A 16,557-nucleotide genomic window follows, 5' to 3' on the forward strand; every position below is an offset into this window, starting at 1 on the left:
GTAGAATTCTCGCCTGCCACGCAGGAGGCCCGGGTTCGATTCCCGGCCGATGCACTTTTATCCAACTAAACAACAATAAACTGCAAATTTGTAGCGAATATAAAAAAGAACCCACCATCATCTGCAGATCGTGATGAAAAAATTAAAAAGTCAGATTGTATATACAAAGGGAAAACGCAATTTTGGACGATGGAAAAAAGAAGAGTATTCATGCATCATGCATCTCATGTAAAAAAATTCGAGTGGAATGTGGTATAGGTGATTCAGTGGAAGAATTCTGGACTGCCACGTGGAAGACCTGGGATCGATTCCTGGCCAAAGCACTTATATCCAGATAAGCAACATCATAACCGATAAAAATGCACGTGGAGTGGTTTCAAGAAAATAACTTTCCATGTCAATGAAGAATATTAATCGCATAAAATGCATTCCCTTGTATACTTGCAGAAAAAAACACGGTGAGGTCACTTTCCGCTGCGGAAATCAGGTCGCAGTAATTGTGACAACGAAATGCAAAAACTAGTATTGGAAACGAGTAGTGACGAAGGATTTCTCTTGCGGAAAGCGGTTATACCAAATCTTTATAACAGGTGAAGAAATATTTTAACATCATCAAAATAACTTGCATATAATCAATTTAGTCCATCTTCATCTTCGGATATTCAAGAAAAATGGGAAAGTCAGGAGCCTAAGAAACACAGAAAAGTCTCACACGCTACTGAAAGAAGTTCAGTATTCTTGCATCTCACGTAAAATCACACCAGGCACACGAGGCATCGGTGGTTCAGTGGTAGAATTCTCGCCTGCCACGCGGGAGGCCCGGGTTCGATTCCCGGCCGATGCACTTTTATCCAACTAAACAACAATAAACTGCAAATTTGTAGCGAATATAAAAAAGAACCCACCATCATCTGCAGATCGTGATGAAAAAAATAAAAAGTCAGATTCTATATACACAGAGAAAACGCAATTTTGGATGATGAAAAAAAGAACAGTATTCATGCATCATGCATCTATATATATAAAATCATGCATGTCTGTCTGTCCGTCTGTGTGTGTGTGTGTGGATTTCGGACCATACGCACTTTCATTGGACGGCGGTTGCCCCTGGCAACGGATAGCGACGCCTTCGCCGCTTTCATTGGACCTGGCAACGGCTAGCCACGCCTTCGCCAAGGGCTGCAGTTTCATTGGACGGCGGTTGCCCCTGCCAACGGCTAGCCACGCCTTCGCCACTTTCATAGGCTCCGTAAATAATTAAATAATAGCCATTACACAGTGTTGTTGGCGCGCTGAGGGGGGGGGGGGAAGGCACGCCACCCGTACCCTGCCTCTGCCGGGTGGGCAATTTAGTCCAGGCCGGAGGCTCTGCACGCTACTAGGCCTCGACACCCACCACGCCACTCTGAGGTAAATTCATCAAAGTTTTTCCTACTCTTCACTCCACCCCCACCACAATGTGTGCAATTAATATTACTTTTAAACCCAACGCGCCAAACATCGATTACTTAAATGTTCACTGTACAAATAGTCATTAAGCTGGGTCAGCGTACTGCCAGTCTATCATGTAGACTGTAGCCTGCTTATTAAGCTCGGTGAGCGTACTGCCACTCTATCATGTACACTCTAGCCTGCTTATGAAGCTGACTGCGTGTACTGGCAGTCTATAATGTGGACTGTAGCCTGGTTATTATAATCGATTCTTTATATGTTCTTTGTACAAATAGTCATTAAGCTGGTTGAGCGACCCCAGTTCCATTCCAACTCACGCCCACCACCGCTGACGATTATTTGAAACGGACCTGGCCCTCCCCTAGGTCCACTCAGCCTCAAACGCGTAACTGCTGTCGTGTGTGAACATCGTCACTGGGGAGACAAAGGCGGCCGGGCATCGTGGATCCAAGTCCCGGGCGAAGCCGGGTCATGTGTATGTGTTTATGTGTATGTCTGTGTGTCTCTATGTATGTGTGTATGTATGTGTATGTGTTTGTGTGTGTGTGTATGTATGTGGGTTTTTTTCTATGTCTTTATGTGTATGTCTGCGTGTCTGTATGTATGTGTGTATGTACGTGTGTGCATGTGCTTGTGTGTATGTATGTGTGTGTCTATGTATGTGTGTGTATGTGTTTCTGTGTATGTATGTGTGTATGTATGTGTGTTATGTGTCTGTCTGTGTGTCTGCATGTATGTGTGTGTGTATTGTGTATGTGTTTGCATGTGTTTGTGTGTTTACGCTCGCATTACACAAATGTGTTGCAGGTCTAAGGCGTTCCTTGCGCAGCATTGCCGCTTTATTATTTCAGTCGTTTACTGCCGTACGCACCCTGAAAGTCGTGTGTGTCTGCAGCAAGCGCGTGTATGTGTACCTATGGACGCACGCGCGTGTGTTGTGTAGGGGGAACGGTAGTGTAGTGCTTAGCGTGCTGCCTGTGTCTGTGTGTCTGTGTCTGTGTGTGTGTCTGTGTGTGTGCGTGTGTGGTGTGTGGGGAGCGGTAGTGCAGTGGTTAGCGTGCTATCTGTGTGTGTGTCTCTGTCTGTGTGTGTCTGCGTGTGTCTGTGTGTGTGTCTGTGTGTGTGTCTGTGCGTGTGTGGTGTGTGAGGAGCAGTGGGTGTAGTGCTTAACGCTACGCTGCGCTACCAACCCAGCGAACCGAGTTCGATTCCCGCTCACGGCCACCACCGGTGACGATTATTTGAACCTCCCCTAGGTCGACTCAGCCTCAAACGAGTAACTGGTGTGGCGTATTAACATCGGCACTGGGGAGACAAAGGGCGTGGTGGATCCAAGTCCCGGGCGAAGCCGGGTCATGTGAATGTGTGTATGTGTTTATGTGTATGTCTGTGTGTCCGCATGCATGTGTGTATGTATGTGTGTCTATGTGTTTGTGTGTATGTATGTGTGTGTGTATGTATGTGTGTATGTGTTTCTGTGTATGTGTGTGTATGTTTGTGTGTTATGTGTGTCTCTGTGTGTCTGCATGTATGTCTGTGTGTATTGTGTATGTGGTGAGGGAGGGAGAGTGGTGAGGGAGGGAGAGTGGTGAGGGAGGGAGAGTGGTGAGGGAGGGAGAGTGGTGAGGGAGGGACTCAGCCGCAAAACGAGTAACTGGTGTGGCGTATTAACATTGCCACTGGGGAGACAAAGGCGGCCGGCCGTGGTGGATACAAGTCCCGGGCGAAGCCGGGTAGTACAGCTAGTCTCACGTAAAAAAATTCGAGTGGAATGTGGTATAGGTGATTCAGAGGAAGAATTCTGGACTTCCACGTGGAAGACCTGGGATCGATTCCTGGCCAAAGCACTTATATCCAGATAAGCAACATCATAACCGATAAAAATGCACGTGGAGTGGTTTGAAGAAAATTACTTTCCATGTCAATGAAGAATATTAATCGCATCAAATGCATTCCCTTGTATACTTGCAGAAACAAACACGGTGAGGTCACTTTCAGCTGCGGAAATCAGGTCGCAGTAATTTTGACAACAAAATGCCATAACTAGTATTGGAAACGATTAGTGACGAAGGATTTCTCTTGCGGAAAGCGGTTATACCAAATCTTTATAACAGGTGAAGAAATATTTTAACAACATCCCAATAACTTGCATATCATCAATTTAGTCCATCTTCATCTTCGGATATTCAAGAAAAATGGGAAAGTCAGGAGCCTAAGAAACACAGAAAAGTCTCACACGCGACTGAAAGAAGTTCAGTATTCATGCATCTCACGTAAAATCACACCGGGCACACGAGGCATCGGTGGTTCAGTGGTAGAATTCTCGCCTGCCACGCGGGAGGCCCGGGTTCGATTCCCGGCCGATGCACTTTTATCCAACTAAACAACAATAAACTGCAAATTTGTAGCGAATATAAAAAAGAACTCACCATCATCTGCAGATCGTGATGAAAAAAATAAAAAGTCAGATTCTATATACACAGAGAAAACGCATTTTTGGACGATGAAAAAAAGAACAGTATTCATGCATCATGCATCTATATATATAAAATCATGCATGTCTGTCTGTCCGTCTGTGTGTGTGTGTGTGGATTTCGGACCATACGCACTTTCATTGGACGGCGGTTGCCCCTGGCAACGGATAGCGACGCCTTCGCCGCTTTCATTGGACCTGGCAACGGCTAGCCACGCCTTCGCCAATGGCTGCAGTTTCATTGGACGGCGGTTGCCCCTGCCAACAGGCTAGCCACGCCTTCGCCACTTTCATAGGCTCCGTAAATAATTAAATAATAGCCATTACACAGTGTTGTTGGCGCGCTGAGGGGGGGGGGGAAGGCACGCCACCCGTACCCTGCCTCTGCCGGGTGGGCAATTTAGGCCAGGCCGGAGGCTCTGCACGCTACTAGGCCTCGACACCCACCACGCCACTCTGAGGTAAATTCATCAAAGTTTTTCCTACTCTTCACTCCACCCCCACCACAATGTGTGCAATTAATATTTCTTTTAAACCCAACGCGCCAAACATCGATTACTTAAATGTTCACTGTACAAATAGTCATTAAGCTGGGTCAGCGTACTGCCAGTCTATCATGTAGACTGTAGCCTGCTTATTAAGCTCGGTGAGCGTACTGCCACTCTATCATGTACACTCTAGCCTGCTTATGAAGCTGACTGCGTGTACTGGCAGTCTATAATGTGGACTGTAGCCTGGTTATTATAATCGATTCTTTATATGTTCTTTGTACAAATAGTCATTAAGCTGGTTGAGCGACCCCAGTTCCATTCCAACTCACGCCCACCACCGCTGACGATTATTTGAAACGGACCTGGCCCTCCCCTAGGTCCACTCAGCCTCAAACGCGTAACTGCTGTCGTGTGTGAACATCGTCACTGGGGAGACAAAGGCGGCCGGGCATCGTGGATCCAAGTCCCGGGCGAAGCCGGGTCATGTGTATGTGTTTATGTGTATGTCTGTGTGTCTCTATGTATGTGTGTATGTATGTGTATGTGTTTGTGTGTGTGTGTATGTATGTGGGTTTTTTTCTATGTCTTTATGTGTATGTCTGCGTGTCTGTATGTATGTGTGTATGTACGTGTGTGCATGTGCTTGTGTGTATGTATGTGTGTGTCTATGTATGTGTGTGTATGTGTTTCTGTGTATGTATGTGTGTATGTATGTGTGTTATGTGTCTGTCTGTGTGTCTGCATGTATGTGTGTGTGTATTGTGTATGTGTTTGCATGTGTTTGTGTGTTTACGCTCGCATTACACAAATGTGTTGCAGGTCTAAGGCGTTCCTTGCGCAGCATTGCTGCTTTATTATTTCAGTCGTTTACTACCGTACGCACCCTGAAAGTCGTGTGTGTCTGCAGCAAGCGCGTGTATGTGTACCTATGGACGCACGCGCGTGTGTTGTGTAGGGGGAACGGTAGTGTAGTGCTTAGCGTGCTGCCTGTGTCTGTCTGTCTGTGTCTGTGTGTGTGTCTGTGTGTGTGCGTGTGTGGTGTGTGGGGAGCGGTAGTGCAGTGGTTAGCGTGCTATCTGTGTGTGTGTCTCTGTCTGTGTGTGTCTGCGTGTGTCTGTGTGTGTGTCTGTGTGTGTGTCTGTGCGTGTGTGGTGTGTGAGGAGCAGTGGGTGTAGTGCTTAACGCTACGCTGCGCTACCAACCCAGCGAACCGAGTTCGATTCCCGCTCACGGCCACCACCGGTGACGATTATTTGAACCTCCCCTAGGTCGACTCAGCCTCAAACGAGTAACTGGTGTGGCGTATTAACATCGGCACTGGGGAGACAAAGGGCGTGGTGGATCCAAGTCCCGGGCGAAGCCGGGTCATGTGAATGTGTGTATGTGTTTATGTGTATGTCTGTGTGTCCGCATGCATGTGTGTATGTATGTGTGTGTATGTGTTTGTGTGTATGTATGTGTGTGTGTATGTATGTGTGTATGTGTTTCTGTGTATGTGTGTGTATGTTTGTGTGTTATGTGTGTCTCTGTGTGTCTGCATGTATGTCTGTGTGTATTGTGTATGTGGTGAGGGAGGGAGAGTGGTGAGGGAGGGAGAGTGGTGAGGGAGGGAGAGTGGTGAGGGAGGGAGAGTGGTGAGGGAGGGACTCAGCCGCAAAACGAGTAACTGGTGTGGCGTATTAACATTGCCACTGGGGAGACAAAGGCGGCCGGCCGTGGTGGATACAAGTCCCGGGCGAAGCCGGGTAGTACAGCTAGTCTCACGTAAAAAAATTCGAGTGGAATGTGGTATAGGTGATTCAGAGGAAGAATTCTGGACTTCCACGTGGAAGACCTGGGATCGATTCCTGGCCAAAGCACTTATATCCAGATAAGCAACATCATAACCGATAAAAATGCACGTGGAGTGGTTTGAAGAAAATTACTTTCCATGTCAATGAAGAATATTAATCGCATCAAATGCATTCCCTTGTATACTTGCAGAAACAAACACGGTGAGGTCACTTTCAGCTGCGGAAATCAGGTCGCAGTAATTTTGACAACAAAATGCCATAACTAGTATTGGAAACGATTAGTGACGAAGGATTTCTCTTGCGGAAAGCGGTTATACCAAATCTTTATAACAGGTGAAGAAATATTTTAACAACATCCCAATAACTTGCATATCATCAATTTAGTCCATCTTCATCTTCGGATATTCAAGAAAAATGGGAAAGTCAGGAGCCTAAGAAACACAGAAAAGTCTCACACGCGACTGAAAGAAGTTCAGTATTCATGCATCTCACGTAAAATCACACCGGGCACACGAGGCATCGGTGGTTCAGTGGTAGAATTCTCGCCTGCCACGCGGGAGGCCCGGGTTCGATTCCCGGCCGATGCACTTTTATCCAACTAAACAACAATAAACTGCAAATTTGTAGCGAATATAAAAAAGAACTCACCATCATCTGCAGATCGTGATGAAAAAAATAAAAAGTCAGATTCTATATACACAGAGAAAACGCATTTTTGGACGATGAAAAAAAGAACAGTATTCATGCATCATGCATCTATATATATAAAATCATGCATGTCTGTCTGTCCGTCTGTGTGTGTGTGTGTGTGGATTTCGGACCATACGCACTTTCATTGGACGGCGGTTGCCCCTGGCAACGGATAGCGACGCCTTCGCCGCTTTCATTGGACCTGGCAACGGCTAGCCACGCCTTCGCCAAGGGCTGCAGTTTCATTGGACGGCGGTTGCCCCTGCCAACGGCTAGCCACGCCTTCGCCACTTTCATAGGCTCCGTAAATAATTAAATAATAGCCATTACACAGTGTTGTTGGCGCGCTGAGGGGGGGGGGGGAAGGCACGCCACCCGTACCCTGCCTCTGCTGGGTGGGCAATTTAGGCCAGGCCGGAGGCTCTGCACGCTACTAGGCCTCGACACCCACCACGCCACTCTGAGGTAAATTCATCAAAGTTTTTCCTACTCTTCACTCCACCCCCACCACAATGTGTGCAATTAATATTTCTTTTAAACCCAACGCGCCAAACATCGATTACTTAAATGTTCACTGTACAAATAGTCATTAAGCTGGGTCAGCGTACTGCCAGTCTATCATGTAGACTGTAGCCTGCTTATTAAGCTCGGTGAGCGTACTGCCACTCTATCATGTACACTCTAGCCTGCTTATGAAGCTGACTGCGTGTACTGGCAGTCTATAATGTGGACTGTAGCCTGGTTATTATAATCGATTCTTTATATGTTCTTTGTACAAATAGTCATTAAGCTGGTTGAGCGACCCCAGTTCCATTCCAACTCACGCCCACCACCGCTGACAATTATTTGAAACGGACCTGGCCCTCCCCTAGGTCCACTCAGCCTCAAACGCGTAACTGCTGTCGTGTGTGAACATCGTCACTGGGGAGACAAAGGCGGCCGGGCATCGTGGATCCAAGTCCCGGGCGAAGCCGGGTCATGTGTATGTGTTTATGTGTATGTCTGTGTGTCTCTATGTATGTGTGTATGTATGTGTATGTGTTTGTGTGTGTGTGTATGTATGTGGGTTTTTTTCTATGTCTTTATGTGTATGTCTGCGTGTCTGTATGTATGTGTGTATGTACGTGTGTGCATGTGCTTGTGTGTATGTATGTGTGTGTCTATGTATGTGTGTGTATGTGTTTCTGTGTATGTATGTGTGTATGTATGTGTGTTATGTGTCTGTCTGTGTGTCTGCATGTATGTGTGTGTGTATTGTGTATGTGTTTGCATGTGTTTGTGTGTTTACGCTCGCATTACACAAATGTGTTGCAGGTCTAAGGCGTTCCTTGCGCAGCATTGCCGCTTTATTATTTCAGTCGTTTACTACCGTACGCACCCTGAAAGTCGTGTGTGTCTGCAGCAAGCGCGTGTATGTGTACCTATGGACGCACGCGCGTGTGTTGTGTAGGGGGAACGGTAGTGTAGTGCTTAGCGTGCTGCCTGTGTCTGTCTGTCTGTGTCTGTGTGTGTGTCTGTGTGTGTGCGTGTGTGGTGTGTGGGGAGCGGTAGTGCAGTGGTTAGCGTGCTATCTGTGTGTGTGTCTCTGTCTGTGTGTGTCTGCGTGTGTCTGTGTGTGTGTCTGTGTGTGTGTCTGTGCGTGTGTGGTGTGTGAGGAGCAGTGGGTGTAGTGCTTAACGCTACGCTGCGCTACCAACCCAGCGAACCGAGTTCGATTCCCGCTCACGGCCACCACCGGTGACGATTATTTGAACCTCCCCTAGGTCGACTCAGCCTCAAACGAGTAACTGGTGTGGCGTATTAACATCGGCACTGGGGAGACAAAGGGCGTGGTGGATCCAAGTCCCGGGCGAAGCCGGGTCATGTGAATGTGTGTATGTGTTTATGTGTATGTCTGTGTGTCCGCATGCATGTGTGTATGTATGTGTGTGTATGTGTTTGTGTGTATGTATGTGTGTGTGTATGTATGTGTGTATGTGTTTCTGTGTATGTGTGTGTATGTTTGTGTGTTATGTGTGTCTCTGTGTGTCTGCATGTATGTCTGTGTGTATTGTGTATGTGGTGAGGGAGGGAGAGTGGTGAGGGAGGGAGAGTGGTGAGGGAGGGAGAGTGGTGAGGGATGGAGAGTGGTGAGGGAGGGACTCAGCCGCAAAACGAGTAACTGGTGTGGCGTATTAACATTGCCACTGGGGAGACAAAGGCGGCCGGCCGTGGTGGATACAAGTCCCGGGCGAAGCCGGGTAGTACAGCTAGTCTCACGTAAAAAAATTCGAGTGGAATGTGGTATAGGTGATTCAGAGGAAGAATTCTGGACTTCCACGTGGAAGACCTGGGATCGATTCCTGGCCAAAGCACTTATATCCAGATAAGCAACATCATAACCGATAAAAATGCACGTGGAGTGGTTTGAAGAAAATTACTTTCCATGTCAATGAAGAATATTAATCGCATCAAATGCATTCCCTTGTATACTTGCAGAAACAAACACGGTGAGGTCACTTTCAGCTGCGGAAATCAGGTCGCAGTAATTTTGACAACAAAATGCCATAACTAGTATTGGAAACGATTAGTGACGAAGGATTTCTCTTGCGGAAAGCGGTTATACCAAATCTTTATAACAGGTGAAGAAATAGTTTAACAACATCCAAATAACTTGCATATCATCAATTTAGTCCATCTTCGGATATTCAAGAAAAATGGGAAAGTCAGGAGCCTAAGAAACACAGAAAAGTCTCACATGCTACTGAAAGATTTTCAGTATTCATGCATCTCACGTAAAATCACACCGGGCACACGAGGCATCGGTGGTTCAGTGGTAGAATTCTCGCCTGCCACGCGGGAGGCCCGGGTTCGATTCCCGGCCGATGCACTTTTATCCAACTAAACAACAATAAACTGCAAATTTGTAGCGAATATAAAAAAGAACCCACCATCATCTGCAGATCGTCATGAAAAAATTAAAAAGTCAGATTCTATATACAAAGAGAAAACGCAATTTTGGACGATGGAAAAAAGAAGAGTATTCATGCATCATGCATCTCACTTAAAACAATTCGAGTGGAATGTGGTATAGGTGATTCAGTGGAAGAATTCTGGACTGCCACGTGGAAGACCTGGGATCGATTCCTGGCCAAAGCACTTATATCCAGATAAGCAACATCATAACCGATAAAAATGCACGTGGAGTGGTTTCAAGAAAATAACTTTCCATGTCAATGAAGAATATTAATCGCATCAAATGCATTCCCTTGTATACTTGCAGAAAATAACACGGTGAGGTCACTTTCAGCTGCGGAAATCAGGTCGCAGTAATTTTGACAACGAAATGCAATAACTAGTATTGGAAACGAGTATTGACGAAGGATTTCTCTTGCGGAAAGCGGTTATACCAAATCTTTATAACAGGTGAAGAAATATTTTAACAACATCCCAATAACTTGCATATCATCAATTTAGTCCATCTTCATCTTCGGATATTCAAGAAAAATGGGAAAGTCAGGAGCCTAAGAAACACAGAAAAGTCTCACACGCGACTGAAAGAAGTTCAGTATTCATGCATCTCACGTAAAATCACACCGGGCACACGAGGCATCGGTGGTTCAGTGGTAGAATTCTCGCCTGCCACGCGGGAGGCCCGGGTTCGATTCCCGGCCGATGCACTTTTATCCAACTAAACAACAATAAACTGCAAATTTGTAGCGAATATAAAAAAGAACCCACCATCATCTGCAGATCGTGATGAAAAAATCAAAAAGTCAGATTGTATATACAAAGAGAAAACGCAATTTTGGACGATGGAAAAAAGAAGAGTATTCATGCATCATGCATCTCATGTAAAAAAATTCGAGTGGAATGTGGTATAGGTGATTCAGAGGAAGAATTCTGGACTGCCACGTGGAAGACCTGGGATCGATTCCTGGCCAAAGCACTTATATCCAGATAAGCAACATCATAACCGATAAAAATGCACGTGGAGTGGTTTGAAGAAAATTACTTTCCATGTCAATGAAGAATATTAATCGCATCAAATGCATTCCCTTGTATACTTGCAGAAACAAACACGGTGAGGTCACTTTCAGCTGCGGAAATCAGGTCGCAGTAATTTTGACAACAAAATGCCATAACTAGTATTGGAAACGATTAGTGACGAAGGATTTCTCTTGCGGAAAGCGGTTATACCAAATCTTTATAACAGGTGAAGAAATATTTTGACATCATCCCAATAACTTGCATATAATCAATTTAGTCCATCTTCATCTTCGGATATTCATGAAAAAAGGGGAAGTCAGGAGCCTAAGAAACACAGAAAAGTCTCACACGCGACTGAAAGAAGTTCAGTATTCATGGATCTCACGTAAAATCACACCAGGCACACGAGGCATCGGTGGTTCAGTGGTAGAATTCTCGCCTGCCACGCGGGAGGCCCGGGTTCGATTCCCGGCCGATGCACTTTTATCCAACTAAACAACAATAAACTGCAAATTTGTAGCGAATATAAAAAAGAACCCACCATCATCTGCAGATCGTGATGAAAAAATTAAAAAGTCAGATTCTATATACACAGAGAACACGCAATTTTGGAGGAATGAAAAAAGAAGAGTATTAATGCATCTCACGTAAAATCACACCGGGCACACGAGGCATCGGTGGTTCAGTGGTAGAATTCTCGCCTGCCACGCGGGAGGCCCGGGTTCGATTCCCGGCCGATGCACTTTTATCCAACTAAACAACAATAAACTGCAAATTTGTAGCGAATATAAAAAAGAACCCACCATCATCTGCAGATCGTCATGAAAAAATTAAAAAGTCAGATTCTATATACAAAGAGAAAACGCAATTTTGGACGATGGAAAAAAGAAGAGTATTCATGCATCATACATCTCACTTAAAACAATTCGAGTGGAATGTGGTATAGGTGATTCAGTGGAAGAATTCTGGACTGCCACGTGGAAGACCTGGGATCGATTCCTGGCCAAAGCACTTATATCCAGATAAGCAACATCATAACCGATAAAAATGCACGTGGAGTGGTTTCAAGAAAATAACTTTCCATGTCAATGAAGAATATTAATCGCATCAAATGCATTCCCTTGTATACTTGCAGAAAATAACACGGTGAGGTCACTTTCAGCTGCGGAAATCAGGTCGCAGAAATTTTGACAACGAAATGCAATAACTAGTATTGGAAACGAGTATTGACGAAGGATTTCTCTTGCGGAAAGCGGTTATACCAAATCTTTATTACAGGTGAAGAAATATTTTAACAACATCCCAATAACTTGCATATCATCAATTTAGTCCATCTTCATCTTCGGATATTCAAGAAAAATGGGAAAGTCAGGAGCCTAAGAAACACAGAAAAGTCTCACACGCGACTGAAAGAAGTTCAGTATTCATGCATCTCACGTAAAATCACACCGGGCACACGAGGCATCGGTGGTTCAGTGGTAGAATTCTCGCCTGCCACGCGGGAGGCCCGGGTTCGATTCCCGGCCGATGCACTTTTATCCAACTAAACAACAATAAACTGCAAATTTGTAGCGAATATAAAAAAGAACCCACCATCATCTGCAGATCGTGATGAAAAAATTAAAAAGTCAGATTGTATATACAAAGAGAAAACGCAATTTTGGACGATGGAAAAAAGAAGAGTATTCATGCATCATGCATCTCATGTAAAAAAATTCGAGTGGAATGTGGTATAGGTGATTCAGTGGAAAAATTCTGGACTGCCACGTGGAAGACCTGGGATCGATTCCTGGCCAAAGCACTTATATCCAGATAAGCAACATCATCTATATATATAAAATCGTTCATGTCTGTCTGTCTGTCTGTGTGTGTGTGGACTTTGGCCCATACGCACTTTCATTGGACGGCGGTTGCCCCTGGCAACGGCTAGCCACGCCTTCGCCGCTTTCATTGGACCTGGCAACGGCTAGCCACGCCTTCGCCAAGGGCTGCAGTTTCATTGGACGGCGGTTGCCCCTGCCAACGGCTAGCCACGCCTTCGCCACTTTCATAAGCTCCGTATTTAATTAAATAATAGCCATTACACAGTATTGTTGGAGCGCTAGGGGGGGGGGGGGGGGGGGAAGGAACGCCACCCGTACCCTGCCTTTTCCAAGCCGACAATTTTAGGCGAGGCCGCAGGCTTTGCACGCTACTAGGCCTCGACACCCACCACGCCACTCTGAGGTAAATTCATCAAAGTTTTTCCTACTCTTCACTACACCCCCACCACAATGTGTGCTATTAATATTACTTTTAAACCCAACGCGCCAACAATCGATTACTTTAATGTTCACTGTACAAATACTCATTAAGCTGGGTGAGCGTACTGCCAGTCTATCATGTACACTGTAGCCTGCTTATTAAGCTCGGTGAGCGTACTGCCACTCTATCATGTACACTCTAGCCTGCTTATGAAGCTGAGTGCGTGTACTGGCAGTGTATAATGTGGACTCTTGCCTGGTTATTATAATCGATTCTTTATATGTTCTTTGTACAAACAGTCATTAAGCTGCTTGAGCGACCCCAGTTCGATTCCAACTCACGCCCACCACCGCTGACGATTATTTGAAACGGACCTGGCCCTCCCCTAGGTCCACTCAGCCTCAAAAGCGTAACTGCTGTCGTGTGTGAACATCGTCACTGGGGAGACAAAGGCGGCGGGGCATCGTGGATCCAAGTCCCGGGCGAAGCCGGGTCATGTGTATGTGTGTTTGTGTTTATGTGTATGACTGTGTGTCTCTATGTATGTGTGTATGTATGTGTATGTATGTGTTTGTGTGTATGTGTGTGTGTATGTATGTGGGTTTTTTTTATGTCTTTATGTGTATGTCTGCGTGTCTCTATGTATGTGTGTATGTACGTGTGTGCATGTGTTTGTGTGTATGTATGTGTGTGTCTATGTATGTGTGTGTATGTGTTTCTGTGTATGTATGTGTGTGTATGTATGTGTGTTACGTGTCTGTCTGTGTGTCTGCATGTATGTGTGTGTGTATTGTGTATGTGTTTGTGTGCATGTATGTGTGTGTTTGTGTGTATGTGTATGTCTGTGTGTTTGTATGTGTGTGTATGTGTGTGTATGTGTTTGTGTGTATGTGTGTGTATGTATGTGTGTGTATGTGTTTGTATGTGTTTGTGTGTTTACGCTCGCATTACACAAATGTGTTGCTGGTCTAAGGCGTTCCTCGCACAGCATTGCCGCTTTATTATTTCAGTCGTTTACTGCCTTACGCACCCTGAAAGTCGTGTGTGTCTGCAGCAAGCGCGTGTATGTGTACCTATGGACGCGCGCGCGTGTGTTGTGTAGGGGGAACGGTAGTGTAGTGCTTAGCGTGCTGTCTGTGTCTGTGTGTGTGTCTGTGTGTGTGTCTGTGTGTGTGCGTGTGTGGTGTGTGGGGAGCGGTAGTGTAGTGCTTAGCGTGCTGTCTGTGTGTCTGTGTGTGTGTGTGTCTGTCTGTGTCTGTCTGTGTGTGTCTGCGTGTGTCTGTGTGTGTGTCTGTGCGTGTGTGGTGTGTGAGGAGCGGTGGGTGTAGTGCTTAACGCTACGCTGCGCTACCAACCCGGCGAACCGAGATCGATTCCCGCTCACGGCCACCACCGGTGACGATTATTTGAACCTCCCCTAGGTCGACTCAGCCTCAAACGAGTAACTGGTGTGGCGTATTAACATCGGCACTTGGGAGACAAAGGCGGCCGGGCGTGGTGGATCCAAGTCCCGGGCGAAGCCGGGTAGTACAGCTAGTAACCGATAAAAATGCACGTGGAGTGGTTTCAAGAAAATAACTTTCCATGTCAATGAAGAATATTAATCGCATTAAATGCATTCCCTTGTATACTTGCAGAAAAAAACACGGTGAGGTCACTTTCCGCTGCGGAAATCAGGTCGCAGTAATTGTGACAACGAAATGCAAAAACTAGTATTGGAAACGAGTAGTGACGAAGGATTTCTCTTGCAGAAAGCGGTTATACCAAATCTTTATAACAGGTGAAGAAATATTTTAACATCATCACAATAACTTGCATATAATCAATTTAGTCCATCTTCATCTTCGGATATTCATGAAAAATGGGAAATTCAGGAGCCTAAGAAACACAGAAAAGTCTCACACGCGACTGAAAGAAGTTCAGTATTCATGCATCTCACGTAAAATCACACCGGGCACACGAGGCATCGGTGGTTCAGTGGTAGAATTCTCGCCTGCCACGCGGGAGGCCCGGGTTCAATTCCCGGCCGATGCACTTTTATCCAACTAAACTACAATAAACTGCAAATTTGTAGCGAATATAAAAAGAACCCACCATCATCTGCAGATCGTGATGAAAAAATTAAAAAGTCAGATTCTATATACACAGAGAACACGCAATTTTGGAGGAATGAAAAAAGAAGAGTATTAATGCATCTTCTTGGTTCTTTCGGTAAAGTCACGTAGAAGGGAAGTAATAAAATAATAAAAATAAAACATAATAAAATAAAATAATTCTCACGACGTTTCGGCTACAACGCAAGCAGCCGTCTTCAGGTGAAGAATGAGACACTACCAAGCATTCTTCACCTGAAGACGGCTGCTTGCGTTGTAGCCGAAACGTCGTGAGAATTATTTTATTTTATTATGTTTTATTTTTATTATTTTATTACTTCCCTTCTACGTGACTTTACCGAAAGAACCAAGAAGATGAATCCCTGCAGTCACGAAAGCTTTAAATCGAAGTATTAATGCATCTCACGTAAAAAAAATTCGAGTGGAATGTGGTATAGGTGATTCAGTGGTAAAATTCCGGACTGCCACGTGGGAGACCTGAGATCGATTCCTGGCCAATGCACTTTTATCCAGATAAGCAACATTATAACCGATTAAAATGCACGTGGAGTGGTTTCAGGAAAATGACTTTACATGTCAATGAAGAAGATTAATCGCTTCAAATTCATTCCCTTGTATACTTGCAGAAACAAACACCGTGAGGTCACTTTCAGCTGCGGAAAACAGGTCGCAGTTATTTTGACAACGAAATGCAATAACTAGTATTGGAAACGAGTAGTGACGAAGGATTTCTCTTGCGGAAAGCGGTTCTACCAAATCTTTATAACAGGTGAAGAAATATTTTAACATCATCCCAATAACTTGCATATAATCAATTTAGTCCATCTTCATTTTCGGATATTCATGAAAAATGGGAAAGTCAGGAGCATAAGAGACACAGAAAGTCTCACTTACACGCGACTGAAAGAAGTTCAGTATTCATGCATCTCACGTAAAATCACACCAGGCACACGAGGCATCGGTGGTTCAGTGGAAGAATTCTCGCCTGCCACGCGGGAGGCCTGGGTTCAATTCCCGGCCGATGCACTTTTATCCAACTAAACTACAATAAACTGCAAATTTGTAGCGAATATAAAAAGAACCCACCATCATCTGCAGATCGTGATGAAAAAATTAAAAAGTCAGATTCTATATACACAGAAAACACGCAATTTTGGAGGAATGAAAAAAGAAGAGTATTAATGCATCTTCTTGGTTCTTTCGGTAAAGTCACGTAGAAGGGAAGTAATAAAATAATAAAAATAAAACATATCTATATATATAAAATCGTTCATGTCTGTCTGTCTGTGTGTGTGTGTGTGGACTTTGGCCCATACGCACTTTCATTGGAC

At 45.0% G+C, this 16,557-nt stretch overlaps 8 non-coding genes across 8 annotated transcripts; all 8 read left to right on the top strand.

Annotated features, from left to right (window-relative positions):
* Nucleotides 1-773: 773 nt before the first annotated feature.
* Nucleotides 774-844, top strand: TRNAG-GCC (transfer RNA glycine (anticodon GCC)). The gene has a single exon. It is a non-coding gene; the product is annotated as a tRNA-Gly (tRNA).
* A 2,905-nt stretch (nucleotides 845-3,749) lies between these two features.
* On the top strand, nucleotides 3,750-3,820 carry TRNAG-GCC (transfer RNA glycine (anticodon GCC)). Its single transcript has one exon. It is a non-coding gene; the product is annotated as a tRNA-Gly (tRNA).
* A 2,905-nt stretch (nucleotides 3,821-6,725) lies between these two features.
* TRNAG-GCC (transfer RNA glycine (anticodon GCC)) lies at nucleotides 6,726-6,796 on the top strand. Its single transcript has one exon. It is a non-coding gene; the product is annotated as a tRNA-Gly (tRNA).
* A 2,901-nt stretch (nucleotides 6,797-9,697) lies between these two features.
* Nucleotides 9,698-9,768, top strand: TRNAG-GCC (transfer RNA glycine (anticodon GCC)). The gene has a single exon. It is a non-coding gene; the product is annotated as a tRNA-Gly (tRNA).
* Nucleotides 9,769-10,487: 719 nt separating this feature from the next.
* On the top strand, nucleotides 10,488-10,558 carry TRNAG-GCC (transfer RNA glycine (anticodon GCC)). The gene has a single exon. It is a non-coding gene; the product is annotated as a tRNA-Gly (tRNA).
* A 719-nt stretch (nucleotides 10,559-11,277) lies between these two features.
* Nucleotides 11,278-11,348, top strand: TRNAG-GCC (transfer RNA glycine (anticodon GCC)). The gene has a single exon. It is a non-coding gene; the product is annotated as a tRNA-Gly (tRNA).
* A 191-nt stretch (nucleotides 11,349-11,539) lies between these two features.
* TRNAG-GCC (transfer RNA glycine (anticodon GCC)) lies at nucleotides 11,540-11,610 on the top strand. Its single transcript has one exon. It is a non-coding gene; the product is annotated as a tRNA-Gly (tRNA).
* A 719-nt stretch (nucleotides 11,611-12,329) lies between these two features.
* On the top strand, nucleotides 12,330-12,400 carry TRNAG-GCC (transfer RNA glycine (anticodon GCC)). The gene has a single exon. It is a non-coding gene; the product is annotated as a tRNA-Gly (tRNA).
* Nucleotides 12,401-16,557: the final 4,157 nt, after the last annotated feature.

The sequence above is a fragment of the Lethenteron reissneri genome, chromosome 19, assembly GCF_015708825.2.
Source record: "Lethenteron reissneri isolate LAM-NWPU_2019-01 chromosome 19, ASM1570882v1, whole genome shotgun sequence".
Lineage (NCBI taxonomy): Eukaryota > Metazoa > Chordata > Hyperoartia > Petromyzontiformes > Petromyzontidae > Lethenteron > Lethenteron reissneri.